Source organism: Rhinolophus ferrumequinum, chromosome 19, assembly GCF_004115265.2.
Source record: "Rhinolophus ferrumequinum isolate MPI-CBG mRhiFer1 chromosome 19, mRhiFer1_v1.p, whole genome shotgun sequence".
Lineage (NCBI taxonomy): Eukaryota > Metazoa > Chordata > Mammalia > Chiroptera > Rhinolophidae > Rhinolophus > Rhinolophus ferrumequinum.
Genome location: NC_046302.1, coordinates 49,411,139 through 49,428,584, shown reverse-complemented (window position 1 = coordinate 49,428,584; position 17,446 = coordinate 49,411,139). Strand labels below are relative to the sequence as shown.

The 17,446-nt window shown below is 40.4% G+C and overlaps 1 protein-coding gene across 7 annotated transcripts in view; it reads left to right on the top strand.

Moving 5' to 3' along the window:
• The window catches only part of RNF152 (ring finger protein 152), an 85,731-nt gene extending 68,491 nt beyond the window's left edge, over positions 1 to 17,240 (top strand). For all 7 annotated transcript variants that reach the window (XM_033087213.1, XM_033087211.1, XM_033087212.1 and 4 more), the window contains one exon: positions 17,210 to 17,240. The gene's annotated coding sequence lies outside the window, so the exon portion shown is untranslated. The remainder of the gene's footprint in view (positions 1 to 17,209) is intronic.
• Positions 17,241 to 17,446: the final 206 nt, after the last annotated feature.

Here is a 17,446-nt window from a genome sequence, read left to right as displayed (position 1 = left end):
GAAGAGTGGGTCCCATGAAGGTTAAACCGTGTGCTGATGCAGCCCTTGGGATCTTCTAGCTTGGCCACTGTTCAACGGAACTTTCTGTGATGATGGAAATGTTCTATAACCTATGTGGTCCAATACACTAGCCACTGGCCACCTTGGCTATGGGGCCATTGAAATGGGGCTAGTTCGACTGAGGAATTGGATTTTGTATTTTATTATTTAAAGTTATTTAAATTTAGTCACTCACATGGCTAGTGGCTACCATATTGGACCACACAGTTCTGGATGGTTGTTCAATGGGATGTAGCATCAAAGTGTTGTTCAATGGGATGTAACATCAAACTGTAAGAAGACAGTTTGTGGTTTAGTAACATGCAGTTGGCTAAAAAAAAAAAAAAAAAAAAAAAACCCAGAAAACAAAAAAATAATCGTTTCTGGGCTTAAAAAGTATGTGATCTCAAGTATGTCAGTAAAAATTTATTTATTGCCCTTTGGGATTATTGCTTACATACTTTGGGCCAAGGAATGATCAGTGAAGCTTTAGGAGTGCTTTATGAAGCCCCTTTTCTGGGATCATTAGCTGCATGTGAATGTGTTGTCCAAAAATAATAGACAGTAGCTGTAAAACGTTTGACTTGCAAACTATGCATGACCTGTACTGTGAAAATGTGTTTAGGGTCTGTCTTGCAGTCTTAGGCAAGAAAAAAAAAAGCCTAATGAAATTCCTCTTCACTTCCAACATCTTACCCAGACTTCATTGCTGCATTAGGAAGGTGTGAAGTATAAGAGCAGCGTGTTTTGCAATGTTCTTAGAGAGTGCTTTTGTTTGCCCTTGAAGTCTGCCAGCTTGTCATTGTGTTTGGTGTAGGCATCATTTTTCATTTGCCAGACTAAAACATAGGTACTATTTTTAGGGTGAAATTTGACATTGTTTTAGTCTTGTTCGGTTTTTAAAATTTTTCATTATCACTGAAAGAATTGAGATTTGCAGACTGGCACAAAGGCACTTTTTTTTTTAACATTAAAAAACATTGCCCATGGAATTCAAAGACTTGAGGGTTATTAAATTTACTAAAATTGCTCTGTAAGTGAGTAAAGAGTAGCTGAAAATTCAGTTTGATTTTACATATATATATATATATATATATATATATATATATATATATATATTCATGGAAAGGTCAGACTCTTCCTGATAGTACAGTATTTATTCCAGTCTAGATTTTGGTTTAAAGAGTTGCCATAGCTTTATTTGAAAACCCATACTGTGTCAAAATTGGTTAGTCTGCTTTCCATTGTTTCTAAATGTAATGTGAGCCAAATACATTTGCTTCAATTTAGCAGAATTGAGTTTATTTTTTCCCCTCCTAGAACTCATGGATGGGTACTGACTGTTCTTTTCAGCTTGTCTTTAAAAATTAAAAAAAAAAAAATTGCCAAAATAGGAGTTTTTCTTTGGACTTACAAGGAAGTTAGAAGTCCAAAGTTTATCAGTATGAGAGGAGTGATATGCAAAAGGCTTGAATTTCTATCTTCTCTGAGAAAAATGATGCTGCTAACCAGTCAGCTTTTTGTTTCCACACAAGATATGTCATCAGTCAGTTGATCTGTCATCCGTGACCTAGAAGAAAGAGGCTGTTCCTAATCATTTCCATCATTCTCAGTAAAATATCATTCGCAAAATAATCCTTACCAAAACAAACTCCAAAAAAGAATGTGATAGTCAAGATAATTCAATAACTGTTTTGAAAATAGTCTATTTCAAAAGTGATGGTGAGTTGCTGAATTTTGTTAAACATGAAACACTTAAAAATAAGTGGAAATTCAAGACATTCATTTTTCTGAATATATATACATATACATGTATATATGTATATATATACACATATATATGTGTATATGTATATATATATAATTTAGCAGTAATAGGGGTTAAAAATCAAGTAAAAATGTTACACGTTTTCCAATTTGTGGGTTATATAATGTTGAATTTAGATGTTAGGATCTTAACAAATTCTATAGGCTGCTTACATTGTGTCCAACCAACCATTTTGGGGAATATCCATATAACGAAACTCTTGAGACTTTTCAAATATATGAAGAGGTGGGTTTGGCATGCATTTTATTGGAAAGCCATTGATGGTTGAAGAACATAGGCGGGTGGGGCATTTAATTTTTGTCTTTGAAATGGCTTATTGTTTGACTCTGCTTAAGTGGTCATGGTAGATCACCGTCATTCCTGAACTCTTACAATATGGCTCTGATTTTTCTGCTCAAGTTTCCTTGCACAGTCAGGCCAATGATTTTTTTTTTTTTTTTTTTTTTTTTCAGAATTCACTGCCTGGGGTATCCCACTATGTATATTTCACTTATGATGTAGTGGTGCTTGAAAACACTCATTTCGTTAGCTAGACTTTATTATTCTAGTGTAAAGTTTTTGATACTATTCATAGTGACCTTTTTAGGGACAATCACTAATATTTGTGGCAATGTACTGAGGGGTCTCTTGAAGTGTGCAACAGCATGTGTTTTCTTTGTTTGTTCCCTGGGGATGTTCTCTTATAGCTGTTCCTATTCTTCTAGAACTGCTCTAAATTCATCACCTCAGAGTGTAGGGCTAGGAGCCCATGTGAAAGTCTTCTGTGGTCTCCCGGGGGTGTGAGTTATTGGGCTGTTCTAGCAAGAGTTTTCCAAAGGCATGCTCAGTTTTTAATTTGACATTTGCTTTTTGAGAATCCAGAAGTAGAAGGTTGGATAGGATGGTGGTGAAGGAGCATGGGATACAAGAAGAAGGGAATAGATGAGGCAAATGACCCTGAAAGGGGAACAAGTTGACATCTGTGTCATCTCTATTCAAATAATGGGAGGATGGAGTAGCTGGTATCTTACACTGTGTTTCATAAAATTCCTGGCTGAGGGACAACCCATCTATTAAGTAGATCCTGTGTAGGAAGAGGTGGAGATGTGGCTTTGGGTCCATAGCAACAGATGGGTGGATCTGCCCAGAGAGTGAGAAGATATTTGCATAAAAGGGAAGGAAATCTGTAATGGGATTATAGCTCCAGAACAAATTGTATAGGAGCTGGAGAAAGAAGCATAGGACAACTGGGAATAACTTGGCCAAGCATAATTTGTCATTCCAGTATGGCCTACCAAATTCAATTCAAGATGTTTAAATTGAAGACATACAGGGAATGTGCTCGGCTGATGAAAGGGTCCCATGAGGCCCCACTGTGTTGTCAGCACACTAGGCAATTTCAGAGCCTGCTCTAGAGTTGGTTGCTGAATCATTACAAACTCCAATAACATCCTCTTAACCATTGAATGCACGCCTATGCCTATGGATGTATCTTGATTTGAGTAGGTTAATACTATTGGGAAGACTCTTTCAAGATTATTCGGTTTCTATCCTTGCTGTTGTCATTTATTACATTTTTTTCTTCCACCATTTGTTTCTGTTTGCCTCACTTGATAGTTGCAGGTGGGGAGGCTGGTTTCAGCTTGGGATGTTACAAACTCCCAACATAAGCCATGCAGCTGCTACATGGGGTTCCTGCCATTCTTACGGTTCCATTGGTGGGTTCCCTGGCCCTGTTGATAACTGATGCTCCAGTCAAATGGCTAGATTTATGCTGCTCAGAGGCTGTTAACTCAAGTCCTTGACGTGTTTCATTTACAATTATGTGGATTATTTATTTTAGGAACTTTTCTTTTAAAGGGCCAAACTGCCCTACAGATAAGTGAGCTGCTGGGCTGTGTAGAAAATATTGTCCAAATGTTGCCAAATATTGACTTCATAAAGGGGATATCCAGCCGCTGTTTATAAATCTGAATGTCTTAAAAGCATTCTTGCTTGCTCTCTCTGTTGTAGATGGTGTCTTAGTAAGTCCTGAGTTTTTCCAATGAACCCAATTTTAATATATGGTATTTTTGTATGCCAAACTGGTGTCTTGTCCTTTGTATATGTGGTAATGTTGATTTTATGACTACTGTTAAAACACATTTGCTATGATTAAAATTCATAAAATGATTTCAAATAGACTCACGTGTTGGTTTTCCATTTCCCCCACCCCAGGGAGATAAAAAAAAAAATTGACTGGAATTTTCCATCGTCAGCTACTCTTAGAATTTTAATAGACTAGGATAATAAAGCAACAAGGAGTTCCTGAGCCAAGGATTTTAAGTGGAGGTGACCTTCAAGTGGCTTCTCTGAGAAGCCAAAGAACTCATTTGTAACGAGGAAGCCCGAGCATGTTTTTGTGGCTTCTGGTGGCCCTACCTTTATCCTCCACTGTTTAGAAACAACTCCATGTGTGTCAGGCCCCAGGTGGACCATCTCGTACTGAGTATAGAACAACTTTATGCATGTGTTGTGAGAGGCAGTGTGACCTGCTTCGGCTCTGAGTCTGAGAAGCTATCCTTCAATAAATGGTTTTCATCTGTGGGACAGGGGGGTTTGGAGAGCCTTTTGTATTTATTATTTTTTTATTAGTTTCAGGTGCACAAGACAAAGTAATAATTAGATGTTTATCATTTATATCCCTCACACTGTGCAAACCCCCTTCCCCCCGTCCACTATCCCTCTGACATCGCACACAGCCATTACATTTCCACTGTCTTTATTCCTAATGCTGTATGGAGAGGCTTTTTTAAATAAAAGGATCCTGTCTTTCAATAACTCTAACTCACCTCAAGGAATTTCAATTCAGTTTAGCAGGTGGCCTGATTATAACGAAGGGGTTAATAATCAAATGTGCACGGGTGCTAGTATAGGCACGCTCTGACTCAGAAATAAATATTCCCCATGGTTTAAAAAGTGAGAGGTTACTGTATTCAATATGCATTTCTTGTACCAAAAAGCAAGCTTTGTATTAGGGAGTCCAGATTTTTGAAAGTGAAAATTTATTTAGCATATTTTAGAAATTCTGGTATGGATTTCCCTGGTCTCAAGTGAAGTGGTAGGGGTTGGGTAGCGATTCTTTTATTAGAGAGCTGCTTGCTCATGCTTGAGCTTTTCTGTTAGAGATTCCTTAGCTGCTCCATTCCAGGGCTAGATTGGAGGAGGCGTCTCTGTAGACGTAATGGGAGCCAGGGCAAAGGAAAGAGCATCATGGGAGAGCCCTACATGTGTGTCTTATCTGGGGATAACCAACTTTGGCCACTTCTTCAGATGACATTCTATTTGGATGGCACAGGTTTTCTGCCTCTGGGGGTAGGGCTGAAAGGAGAGGGTGAGCTTATGTCAGCTCCAAGATCATTGCCATTTTGGCCCCTCCCTGCAAAGGAGGACTGAGTGTGAGTAGCTGAAAGTCCAGAGTGGGGTGGCAAAGGGTGTGTGAATGGAGCCAATCCCAGCATCCATTGCATGTCACCTTTACATTTAGTCCTTACGTATACAACACCCCTTCTAAATACTCAGCCAAATTTCTTGAAATGAAAGTCTGCCTATCTGCCAAGCCTTCATTTTTCTGAATGCTTTTGTTTCCAGTGATAATTCTTGGAAGAGAGGCCCATTTTCGGTGTACACAATGTAGCACGAAGGCTGATAAACTGAGGGAAGAGGAACTGGTCCTAGAATTAGACGGAGCTTCTGCTTTTTACAGGTGGGAAAATTTTTGCACAATTTTACTTGATCCAAAAAAATGATAGAGCTGTCATTGAAATCAGTCTCTCATTCCACATCCCTACTGCTCCCTGCATTCCCCATCTTTCTTCACACTATTGTGCTTGATAAATGAGTGCTTTTACTATTATTATTTGCAAGAGTAAGTGAATGTATAGAAGTACGTGTGTGTGCATGTGTATAAGCGTGTGTGTGTGTGTGTGTGTGTGTGTGTACATACACATGAACATTTCATGGATTCTTGGCACAGATTTTTTTTTTTTAAGGTTGAAAAAGTGAAGATCTTTAGAGAGAGATCAGAGTATCTCTCTCGAATTATGAGGACAATTAGAGACAAAGAAGTTCCCCTTCAATCACTCAGCATTCCCACTGACCACCAGGTACTAGAGCTGCTGAGACCAGCAAGACAAAAATGTCCCCTGTCCCCATGGGCCTCACCGTCTTGTAGGGGTGACAGGCATTAATAACTAAATGATGTTCGTGTCCAATGCAGAGAGAGATACATGGTGTTCGAATGCATTTAACAGGGAAGAGGGCAAGGTGACCTGGTGGCGTCAGGGTAGGGACGTAGTCAGAGAAGGCTTTCTGGAGGAAGTGGCTTCTAGCATAAGATCTGGAGGACAAATTGGGGCCAGTGAGGACCATTTGTAGAAAGACATTCAACATTCAAGAAGGGACAATAAAAGACAAAGGAGGCATGAGGGCTTTTAGGAGACAGAATTGGCTTTCCTTGTTCGGCTCCCTGTCATTCGGGCATTGCCTTGTGCCATGTGACACTGCAATGGATGATATTTCAGTATGACTCTCCAGTCCCCAAGAATATCCACAAAGGAGCGTTTTACAAAAGCACAGTATGGCTCCATTTCACCGGAACATATTTTCATCAGACATCACTGTGTGAGATGAGCCCCACAGTGGGCATTTCAGCTCACTGTGCTTGCATAACACGCGGCTATTTTCCTCTGCATACGTCATGTGCAGAGAAAAGGACACGTGGAATCTTTAGTTTCAATACTTATGCTTAGTTTCTGAATCAAACAGACTTTAGAGTCTGATCTCGCTGACATAGGCTACAGAGCAGCCTCTGTCTACCTTTTCCCCAAAAATAAGACCTAGCCGGACCTCCAGTTCTAATCCGTCTTTTGGAGAAAAAAATTAATGTAAGACCCGGTCTTATTTTAATATAATATAAGACTGGGTCTATAATATAATATAATATAATATAATATAATATAATATAATATAATACTGGGTCTTATGTTAATTTTTGCTCCAAAAGATACATTAGAGCTGATGGTCCGGCTAGGTCTTGATTTCGGGGAGACACCGTAAGGCGGTCTTGAGGAAAGCATTTCCCAAGCTATATTTTGAGATATCAGTAGGGGTTTCACATGAAAAAATTTTGTGGTTAAATAAACTGGGAAAGCACTGAGTTAAACAGGTAGTGTTTTAAATTGTAGAACTTTTCAGCGCTTTATCATGTGTATTAGTTCCCTAGAGAAACAGAACCAATAGGGTGTGTGTGTTGTGTGTGTGTGTGTGTGTGTGTGTGTGTGTGTGTGTGTATGTGTAGGTGTATTCTCTGCCCCCCTATGTATGTATGTATATATACATGAGACCTACGTATGTGTATATGTGTACATAGTGTGTGCATATATATACACACATATATACATATATATACACATGTATACATTTCTATCGTATATACATATGAGTATATCATACATAGTATACAAGCATATACATATCTATCTGTCTATGTCTATGTATCTGTCAATCTATGTATCTATCATCTATCTGTCTATCTATGTATCTATGTATCTATCTATCTATCATCTATCTGTCTATAATCATCTATAGAGAGATTTATGTTAAGGAATTGGCTCACATAATTAATTGTAGAGGCTGGCAAGTCCAAAATCTTCAGAGGAGGCCAGTAGGCTGTAGACCCAGAGAAGAGTTAGTGTTGCAGCTTCAGTCAAAGGCAGCGTGTGGGCAGAATTCCTCTTCCAGGGGTGGGGTGGGAGGGTCAATCTTCTCTTAACATTGTCAGTTGATTGAATGGGCCCACCCTCCTTATGGAGAACAATCTACTTTTCTCAAAGTCTGCTGGTTTAATTGTTAATCTCATCTAATAAATACCTTGACAGCAACATCCAGACTAGTGGATGTTGACCAAATATCTGGGTATTGTGACCTCTCCCAGTTGACACATAAAATTAACTATTACAATATACTAACTATTGCAAATCTCTAAAAGGGGAGCATATTACATATCACTTTCCCCCAATTTTTCTGAGTAAAGAATCCATTATTTGCAGAACACCTATTAACATTTGGTAGAACACAGTTTGGGGAATATTAATTCTGAATAATTCATAGTTTTGACTTTCTCCAGATAAAATCTGGCAAAAAAAATGCATTAAGTTCTTATTATTTATGTCATGAGATTAAATCATTAGCTCATATGTTTGCTTCTTTATTTTAAAACTGTATCATGCAAATGTAAAATAACCCAGTACTTGTGTTAGATTTACCTTGATGGCGGATTGTAATTTGCATGCTGAAATTCCATGCACTGCACACATTACTAGTGAAATGTTCTCACATTAGCAAATTATAGGGGGATATATGTAACATCTGCTTTAGTAATAAGGGTATGGATGATTCATACTTGAGCACAGTGCATATATACCAGAGTAGTTTTGGAAAATTATAGCCTAAAAATTCATAAATATTCATTAGTACGTTACAAACAACACACAACAAAGTAAATTGATAATGATGAGCAGAACTAACAGTAATTTGCCATTAAGAAGCAAGAAGAGCAACAATTAAAAAACATGATCATTCCAGGCAGTACTGATAATGAATCCGGATCTTTCCCCCAAATTGTAGGAGTTCAACAATTTGCATACTCGTACTATATGCCCATGTGCAGTAGGAGCCTTGCAGTGTTAGTAGTAAAATACTGAATTAGTAAAATACTGAATTAGTAAAGTACTGACTTGGAGCCATGCTTAAACTCTAAAAAGCATTCATTTTAGTTTAAAAACACCAAATTTAGCAAAACATAGGTAGGCAGTTATTAATGAGTTAATCTCATTCAGGCAGTTAAGAAAACATTTTGGGTTGGTGGGTACAACCGTGAGTGAGGAAGACCTGTTGCCACCCCCCACCCCACCCCCACCCCCAAGCAGTACTTTGAGAACCACTGCTAGGGGATTAGGCAAATGAAGGAATTTATAAACATATGCAAAACATAAATAAATTATTTCTTCATTTCATAGAACATTACTTTAATAGAAATATAAATTTCATGGCATGAAATCAATAGTTGTAATATTTACTTTCAAATATGCTCAATATATAGGCTACGTAAGGACTGCAGGCTCTCCTATGAATTTCTATTATATGGTCCCCACTGCACAGTTCAGTTCCCTGTTAAATTACCTTCCCCCGCCCCCACCACTTAGGACAAATCAAATCTCCTTCCTAGCTACATGTTGGGCAACCAAGAAATGGTCCCGATTTGATCCCACGCTCATCTACCCCATCCGCCAACCATCGGAAAGGTAACATTAGTTCCAAAATAAAATGGTTGCACCTCCTAAAATTTCAGCCCAGCTCCCCTAGTCTTTTGTAAGGAGGATATTTGGTGGTTTTTATTTTCATGAATACCACTATTAATTTCAGCATGACTTCAATTTATATAATTCTGGCAAATGGGGTTTTGCTTTTAAAAAAAAAAAAAGGATTGACTGAATATGTAAATTTTGAAGAGAAGCAGAATGAGTGAATGTGGGGTTCAATGGGGAAAGACCTCTTACAAGAGGTTTTGAACTGGGGGCCACTGACAGGAGATCCTGTGGATCCTGCCTGGGGTCTGTTCCTGAGAGGCTGGGACCCAGCCATGCTTTGCACTCACCGTAGCCTTCCCCAGCACCCAGGGGAGTGACTGACACTCCGGAAAAATGTGCTGGATGAATGAGTGTGTGAGTCGTCTTGTCCGCTGCGATAACTCAGGAGCGCCGGCTTTGGAGGCACTGGCGGTTTTGGAATACCTGGGTGGTTGGGGCTCCCTTCTTTGCAGATCTCATCCCTTTCTGCCCTTGGATTCTTGCGGTTGCTATGGGGAATGGTTTGCTTTCTCCTGCCTGCCCATCAAACCCGTTTTAATGAGCTGTTCCTGTTCAGCTGTCTTCCTGCGATAAAGTCATTTCCTCTTCCTCAAAATGTTCATTCTCAAGCTCACTGGCTTGGCAACTTTGCTTGTTAATCAGAATTCACTGATGTCAAGTCTACACCAGCCCTTTCACTTTGACCACCTCCAGATGTTGTGCGTTCCCAATAGTCTGTTCAATTGAATACACGATCACGCTCTATTTTGTTCTAGTTAGTTGTGGTATGTGCTGTGTGTTTAGGAGGGAGGGGGCAGGGCCTGGATGAGGGTGAGGCAAGTGCGGCCTCTGGGAGGTGCTCTCTCTCAGGGAGGCCTCAGCCACCTCACCCCAGTCCCAGCTCTGGGAGAAGAAAGGGAGGCTAAGTGTGCGCATGCGAGCGTGTGTGTGTCTGTGTGTGTGTGTGTTTCTATCTCATGTATCTAACCCAAGAAGAACCAAGTATATAAATCCCCTATTAGGAAAGACAATAAAGATGTGAAAATTTGAGCTACTTCCTCCTTTCTGAGGGGTAATTGAGGTGAAACAACCTTACCTTCTCTTTGGGCATCTACATTAATTGTCAAGTAACTGTCACTGATTCTACTTTGGAAAAGACCTGAATGCAAATCTCAATGGAAGGTTCTAGAAATTATAAGGTGAATTGAGGCTATGGAAAAAGGCATTTGGGAGGCAACACCTCAAATATAACAATGACTAACTGTGCATATAGGACTCCCTTTATTTCTGAATTTTTTCATGCCTGTTGAGTGAGGTTTCCCCCTCTTTTTGCTTTTCCCGGAACAAAAAGTCCATTTCTTATTCCAGTCCAGTCTCCACTTTGCTCTTCAAGACTGAGTGACTTGAGGTACATCTAATTCAACTGGATTTATTTGAGAAGCTCCAGCCCTAATTTATTTATTCCATTTATTTTTACAGCATGCCCATTACCCTGGGATTCTGGGCACATATAAATGATCTGCTAGGGGTTGGCAAACAAGGAGTGGTGATAGATGGATAGCGAGCAAACAGTCTGAAAACATTCATCAAAAGGACTCTTCCCTTCCAGAAATGCTTGGTTAAGCAGGTTGGTCTTACAGTTTTCTTGGATGCTGACATTTTAGGTTCACACTGCTTGCCTATTTATTTGACACACGGCAAAAGCAGAAATCCCTGATGGAGGATGGGACAGTCAGAGAGGAGCCCTGTGCTCAGTGAGGGGGCACCCAGAGGCCTGGCTCTGTCCCCCGGATGTCTGTTGATTTTGTGATTTACAAAGGAGAAGGCTCTGGAGTGGATGATTCTGTGTGTCCTTGGAAGGTCTCTAGTAGTTCTAACCAGTATTCAAGGACAAAAAAGAAAAAGAAGGGCCGGCCCGGTGGCTCAGGCGGTTAGAGCTCCATGCTCCGAACTCCGAGGGCTGCCGGTTTGGTTCCCACATGGACCAGTGGGCTCAACCACAAGGTGGCCGGTTCAACTCCTCGAGTCCTGCAAGGGATGGTGGGCAGCGCCCCCTGCAACTAGCAACGGCAACTGGACCTGGAGCTGAGCTGTGCCCTCCACAACTAAGATTGAAAGGACAAGTTGACTTGGGAGAAGTCCTGGAAGTACACACTGTTCCCCAATAAAGTCCTATTCCCCTTCTCCAATAAAATCTTTTTTTTAAAAAAAAAAGGAAAAAAAGAAAAAGAAAAGAAGATGCTAATCCCCACTACCAGGGGGTCAGGAAGGAACAAACTGGAGAGACACCCAAGCTACCTATCTTCTGACGGTTCCCACGCAGGAGGAAAGAACTAACATCGAAAGAATAAAAGAGGAACCAGAATGCCATCTCTCTTCCTCCTTTGAAGCCCCATCTTCGCTGAGGAGACCTGTTAGGACACCACACTGTCCCTGTCTCTTGATCTTAGCCTTTGAGGAGGTCACTTCGCCTCTCCAGACCTCCATTTTCTTTCGTTTCTTTTTTAAAAAATACATATATCTTCATTTTTTCCAAACGTATAGATTTCCCTAGACCTCTATTTTCTTATCTGAGAAGATGAGAAAGTTGGTCTGCAGGAGAGTTTTTCAAAGAATGTCCCTTGGGAAGGCCAGGGACCACCAGCAGAGGGGGTGGGTCGGTGAAGACTGAGGCCACAGCAGCAGGCCAGCAGATACTTGATCTGGTCAAAGGAGTTCTACTGGCAGCAATAAACTTGAAAAACACTCTTGGTGATTTCTAAGGTGCTTTTCAGTTCTACTCTACTTTTTCTCCAGCCAATCTTTCCCCGCTAATCCGGTGGTCTCTCATGTGGGTCTAAACTCGAGGTTTGGGCAGCGTCTCCCATGGGGGTTCGGGAAACAAATTGCCAACATCGTCTTCTTCAAGGCTGTTCGACCTACCAGGTTATTGTGGGGGTTGCACTTGGAGGCCATTTGTCATTTTCACAAAGTTCGATGGGACCAGGGGCTGATTTTAGAAAAGCAGCATCAGATCCCTATGGTTGAATAGGCCTCTCAGCCCAGCATGCTCTCTGAGTGGATGTTGTTTCTATTACAGCAGGACTAATCCCTTTGTACAGAGATCAAACGCACACCCAGTCCCACACATACAGTAGCCGAATCAGCCAGGTTTAACTCTTAAGGAAGTGTGGAAGACGTTGGAGGTCTGGGAGCCACAAATGACAACTGAGCAAGTGGTGGACGATGTGACTTTGCGTGTTTGAAGGCCCTTGTGTTTCGGACGCAGGCGAATGGAGACACCGGACAAAATTAGTGTGTATGAATGGACAGAACAAAGCTCACCTCCCAGCTCCCACAGATGGCAGAGGAAACTAGAAGCAATTAAGCCTAAATGGGCCACCCGATGCTCTTTGGTTTTCCTCGGTGATCAAGACGGATCCTTGTGTCGATTAGCCTTTCCCCCTAACGAAGAGGTTTTACAGACTTCATCCTGGCAGCAGGAAGGAGGCAAAGGCATCCTGTCAGGCACCCGGTAAATCCTCCTTATTAACTGTGCCAGAGTTGCATGAATAAGCCGGCTCACTGCTTATTTAAACAACAAACTGGAAACAGTCCTGCATGCCTTCCCATTGGCTGGGCCATTTGTGTCGAGATCAATGACTCCGAGAACTCTACAGTCTGGTAAACGTTCCGGCTTTCTTTGAAATTTTCCATTTCCCTGACTCATAATAACCCATTGCCAAGCAGATTTCATTTCCTGCAGATGCATAAATAGGAAAATTGTTTCGAGCTATGATGTCACCTGGGCCAGAGTAAGAAGGTTTGGGTCTAAGCTTAGGCTTTGCAGCTTGTTATCTGTGTAACCTTGGGGAAAATGAGGTCATCTCTCCGAACCTCAGTTTGTTCATCTGTAAAATGGGGGTGATAGAACTTACTACCTCACATAGTTACTCTGAGGATGAAGCAAGATAATAAAGCTTGTGAAAATGCTTCAAAAAGCTTAAAAATACATCATGTGTTAAAGAAATGCTTCACTGAACCTTGAATGTTCATTAAATACCTGTTAAATAGAAAGACTTTAAAGACTGTGAGGGATAATAAAAGAAGAACTGCATCTGTTTATTTTTATTCTACATCCTCATGGCCCAGTTTAGATGCTCACCAGGAGATTCCAGTCGACTCTTGGCTAATGTTCCTGCCTTCTGGTCTATCTCCACCACCCGTTTTTTATCCTCTTCACTAATGCGACTGTGCTCTTTCAAAAACTGCAGACCCCTGAGTCTGCCCCTCTCCTGATTAATGGATGCTCTCCAGGGCTAATAAAAGGTATGTCAGGATTTCTGCCCCGACATTGACTGGCCCCATTCAATGGATTGGATTCCTCCTTTTACTACCCTTCCTCCCACGGTTCCTTCTTTCCTCTTTTCCTTCTACATACTTCTGTCATGTTCCCTATGAGAGATGTCGCTGTGATCCTGCTGTGTACTGTGTCCTCTGCTCCCAAACTTCATTGTCAAGACTGGGGATGGGGCCTCCCTGTGTCTCACAGGGAGACGTGCATGGGCTGTGGCAGCAGCATCTCTTACCACTAATAGTCCAAGGTCCCTGATCAGTGCTTGGTTAGCGAATAGTCTGTATTTACTAACAAGGACTTCTTTTAATAAATTACTTAAATATATACATATACATATGTATGTATGTGTGTGTGTGTGTGTGTGTGTGTGTGTATAGATATAATGAACTTTCGGTAATTATATTGTTTCAAGAAAATATAATTACTAAAAGTTTTTTGAATAAACGGGTGCCACTGTGTTCATGTATACACGTGTTACATATAACATTGGATATTAGCACACAGATGAATTATTCCTATCCTGGTTTTTCAGATGAGTCTAAGGCACGGAAAGGTTAAATAACATTCCTAGAACCGTACACGTAGTTGATGGTGGTGCTGGGATTCAGGTCCAGGTCATCTGAAAACCATAGATTTGGACAAAGAGAATTAAAGCTCTGAATGATGTGTATAGAGGTGGTTTTATGCGAAGAGCGTGATCATGTTTGTATATATAAACCACTAAAATAGAGAAAGGGGTGAAGGAAACATGGGGGGTGGAACAAAATAAAAATGGGTTGTTCACTCCAACATGGATGGACCTTGAAAACCTTCTGCTTAGTGACATAGGCCAGACATAGACAGACAAATATTGTATCATTCCACTTATAACAGGTATCTAGACTAGGCAAGTTCATAGAGACAGGATGTGTAGAATAGAGGTCACCAGGGGCTGGGGGGGCAGGGAGGAATGGGGGGTTAGTGTTTAATGGGTGCCTGGTTTCTGTTAGGGATGATGAAAAAGATTTGGAAATGGATAGTAGTGACGGTTGCACAACACTGTGAATGTACTTAATGCCATAAAATAGTTAAAATGGTAAATATTGTGTATGTTTTACCACAGTTTAAAACAAAAATAAAATAAATGGGGAGGAATGCAGTTTTATAATCCAGGACAACAGCTTCCTCCTCAGGCGGCCAGACACGTGAAGCGTGATTGAGGGCTCTGCCATTTGCTCTCAGCAAAGAGAGTTTAATTAATCATGGCCAACCCCTCTTCAACAGCTCTTACCAGTGAGGCAGCAGCTCAGGACAATTATTGTTGACAGAGCAAAATTATGAGCCGGGGAGGAATATCTTAAATTTCCTCTTCAAAATTAAAGAATTATGCAAAGTAAATGCACTATATCTTATCAATTTAGTCAGGGTTAAATACATTCTGCGTACAATAAAACTAGAGTTGTTTAAAATGCAAAGACTCCCAAGAAAGGAAAAGAAAGAACTTTTCTCAAGCTCCCCACTGTGCTGACCTGGGTCAGAGTTGCAAAGTACCAGTCCAGTTCGGACAGAAACTGTTTTATTTGACCTGCAACCTTGTTTATCTTAGTTGCCAATATTTAAAAAATCTGGCTCTTATAAATATCTGGAGTTGTAACTTTTCCAGGAACACAGGTCCCACTCTCCTACGTAGCAGGTGGGTAGTGGCTGCCCATCTAGACTGGGCATGTGGCCCAGATTTCTGTCTCCAAAGTTGTGCTCTTAACTACTGTGCCCTGTTGACATCTCTAAGTATGATAAATATCACAACAGAGATGTAACTGAAAGGTGAGAGTGTAGAACTTAGGAGGTGGAAAATCAAGGAAGGCTTCTTGGAAGAAACGGCATTTGATCTGGGCCTACCTGAATTACTAGACTTCAAGGGGAGGACATTTGAGATTTTAATGTAAACAGGTATGGAGTCAAAAAGACATAGGACATGCAAAAGGAGGACAAGAAATTTGTGTTTGGCAAGAATTGCTGGGTATAAAGAATGGAAATAAGTTAACTAAGAAAATTTGAGGTCAGATCACAGAGAGTCTTAAATGCCAGGCCAAGGAGTTTGAACTTTGTTGAAAAAAAAGCAATAGTAGCTAATGAAACTTTAGAGCAGAAAAGTAAAAGGAGGAAAGGCTCTGTGTTAAAATGAGTAAACTGACCAACAGTGTGAAGAGTAGATTAGATTGGGGAGAGTTTGTCTGGTCAGGGAGATCAATTAGGAGCCCTGAAAAGGGCAGTGTTAGTGGAATGAAAAATGCACAAAATGAGCAGTCATTGTAGGAGTAGAATTTGTAATGACTATGAGAGGGGAGGGTCAGGGGATAGGGAAAAAAGAATAAGAGATAATTCAACCTAGTGAAACGTCTAGATAATTCTTTATTTTCTTACAATTTATACTTTGTTTCTGCTTCTAACACTTACCTTTGATTCCCCAGACAGGAATCAACAAAGGAATTTTGGTGCAGACACTTTTTGTGATATTCACTGAATGCCAGTGGAACAAAGCTACTTAAATTATGAGATGTAAAGCTTCAAATCTCTTCTCCCAATGAAAATCTCATTAGTCTGCCATTTGAAAAGTAGCACAGTCAAATCTGACTTTGTTTAGCTTGTACGGTTTGATCCCTTTAAAGTGATAGTTTTTCAGGAGTGTGGCAGGAAGCCTGAAATTTCAATTAGATAAGCCAGAGGTTTACCTGTTGGAGGAGAGAAGGTATTATCTTCCTGTTGCTAGGTGATGGGTCTCTAAAGCAACAGTTCAGTCTTAAAGGCTCAAAGCTGTTTTTTAAATTCCTTTTCTTTTGAAAACAAACATCAATTTAAAACTAACCCCCGATGCTATGCCCTGGTTTTATAAGGAATAAAACAATCCACCAAACCTTCTGCTCCCCAAACTAGACAGCCCTAATGTACATGGATGACCAATCTTTATTGTATCTGTGGGGTATGGATAAGAATGATGACCACTGAGATTAATGCTAGGATCCGCTCTCACTGCTTTGTCTGCTTCGTTGAATCGCAATTCTATGGTGTATGTACTATTTTTCTTCCCTTTAACGGACAGTGTGATAGTTACTTTTATGTGTCAGCTTGGTAGAGCTATGGTGCCCAGTTGTTTGCTCAAACACTAGCCTAGGTGTTGCTGCGAAGGTATTTGGTTAGATGTGATTAACATTTAAATCAACACACTTTGAGTAGAGTAGCTTATTATCCATAATTTGGACCTCACCCAGTGAGTTGAAGCCTTAAGAGCAAAGACTGAGCCCTGAACCCCCCCAAAGAAAAAGGAATTGTCCTCAAGAGCACAACATAAAAAGCCTACCTGAGTGACCAGTCTGCTGCCCTGTGGAGGTCTGACTCAAGACTGCAACGTCCATTTTTATGAGAACTCTCACCTGCAGCCTGTGCTATAGATTTCAGATTTGTGAGTTCCCACAATTGCAGGAGCCAGTTCCTTAAAATCTGCACTGCATTCTCTCTCTCTCTCTCTCTCTCTCTCTCTCTCTCTCTCTATATATATATATATATATATATATATATATATATACACACACACATACATACACATATATGTGTGTATATATATATATATATATATATATATATATATATATATATAAAAAGAGAGAGAGAGAGAGAGAGAGGGTTGGCCATATATATACATATATATGTATATATACACACACACACACGTACACATATAAAATATCTATATCCATAGCCATATTTATACCTATTGGTCTGTTTCTCTGGAAAAACTGAGGCTTACATAGGCTAACTTGTTCAAGGTTACACAGGTAATAGGTAGTAAGTGGTGGAAGTAGACTTGAGGAAAGTCTGCTCTTCTAACCGCTAAGTCTG